The 1,817-nt window shown below is 42.1% G+C and overlaps 1 non-coding gene across 1 annotated transcript; it reads left to right on the top strand.

Moving 5' to 3' along the window:
* Positions 1-978: 978 nt before the first annotated feature.
* Positions 979-1,145, top strand: LOC114606933 (U1 spliceosomal RNA). The gene has a single exon (XR_003709008.2). It is a non-coding gene; the product is annotated as a U1 spliceosomal RNA (small nuclear RNA).
* Positions 1,146-1,817: the final 672 nt, after the last annotated feature.

Here is a 1,817-nt window from a genome sequence, read left to right as displayed (position 1 = left end):
AAAAGACACAAAGCCTTGAAAATCTACCCACACAGGCTGCATCATTTATATAGTTATGTACTGTGTTCCAAGCTAACAACCCCTTTCTCATCAACTGGCTGTTTTTAAATAAAACACTATAGGACTATAAGAAAAAGAACAGCACAAAGAGAACAGGTTGTACACAATGATTTGTGCAGCAAAACCATGGATTCTTGGTCCCCCCCCCCAGAAAGGAATATAAAAACTTGCATGTTTCTATATAAAAGTGCCCTTGTTGTGTGTAAATACCACCTTCCTTTTTAGATGGGCTGTTATACATTTTAATTAGTAAAACATTTCTAGATGGACTTCCCACTAAGGCGGATTTACATACTCAGATCAATACACAATGAAATGCTTAGATACAGAAAGCACAAATACAAGTTTCCAATAGAGCAGGTACTAAAACTCAGCGCTTGGGAATTCACCCATAAATAAGTATCTTTTGACCAAGTGATGGAACTCAGTTGCAGTGAATTACCACAGATCATTCCATAGCATGGAGGCCACTGAGAAGGAGACCCTTCCTCAAGTTGCCACCAAGCAAATGCCAGGCATGGTTCACTAAAAGGGCCTCGTCCAACGATTCCAGTGCATGGGCTGGGTTGTGTAGAAGGAGGCAATATTTCAGTTAACCTGGTGATAAGCAGCAGGACCTTAAACTCATCTCAGCAGCAAATAGCCAGAGTAATTCCTTTAGCACAGGTATATTATTGGCACAGTAGAATGCACTGCTGAAAATTACTGGGCTCTTAGATTTGTCTAAAATATTACAGGGGAGAGAAAATGTTGCAACCCAAAGGTATGGCAGATTATTACCATTTTTATTATAAACAGAAGACATAGAGCTGGCATACTTTGCTCATACATGATTAAAAGAGCAGCATAAGCTATTGACATTGGGTTGTATCCCATTAAGTTCTACTCAGAATAGAGCTTCTTAAAATAATGGGTCTAATACTTACCTGGCAGGGGAGACACCTTCATCATGAAGGAGGTTTTCCCAGGGTGAGGCTCATCCATTGCACTGTGGGTGTGCTGACCCCTGCGATTTCCCCAAATGCGGGAAACTCGACTGCATAATTTGTGGTAGTGGGGGACTGTGTTCGCGCTGCTTTCCCCTACACCAAAAATTTAAAAATAAATAAATAATGGGTCTAAGTTAGTCGTGTCCATTAATAATGACTAGGGCAACTCTGAGTACCACTAACATTGGATGTAGCCCATTGGATCTAACTTGGCATTTCAAATTTTGCTGAAATGTGCAACAGGGAGGGTGGCAATGATGCATAGATCTTGAGGCATCAGAGCAGAGGTGGGCAGGATCTGTTGATAGCTCTCCAAGTGATTTGCAGGAGATTGTCAAGGATTTCTGGCTCTCATATGGTTAACAATATCAGCAAAAAAATGACATCCCCCGGAACTAAATTAAGATACTGATAAGCAGAAAACTTGTGGCAGCCAAAAACAGGTTTTTAAAGGACTGTTAGTTCAGACCAGTTTTGGTACTCAAAATCTCTGTGCTCAGCACAATACTCCCCACCCCCCTTCAGAGCTCTTACCTGTGGGACTTTATCACTGCCAACATGAAACTCACGCAACCGCACCACCAGCTCACTCTGCCCTGTCCCAGAGAATGCAATGCTCCCCCCACTGGCATCACTGCCAGTCCACCCTTTCTGTTATGTGCTGTTACTTCTCCTTCATTTGCTCAGGGTCTTGCTTTACATAAGCCATTTTTCTTTATCCCAGACTAGAGAAATACATTGCAAGGCTTGAGCAAACCACCCCACATT

Source organism: Podarcis muralis, chromosome 11 (assembly GCF_964188315.1).
Source record: "Podarcis muralis chromosome 11, rPodMur119.hap1.1, whole genome shotgun sequence".
Taxonomy (NCBI): domain Eukaryota; kingdom Metazoa; phylum Chordata; class Lepidosauria; order Squamata; family Lacertidae; genus Podarcis; species Podarcis muralis.
Note: the sequence above shows the minus strand (reverse complement) of the source record. Positions and strands in the feature narration are given on the sequence as shown.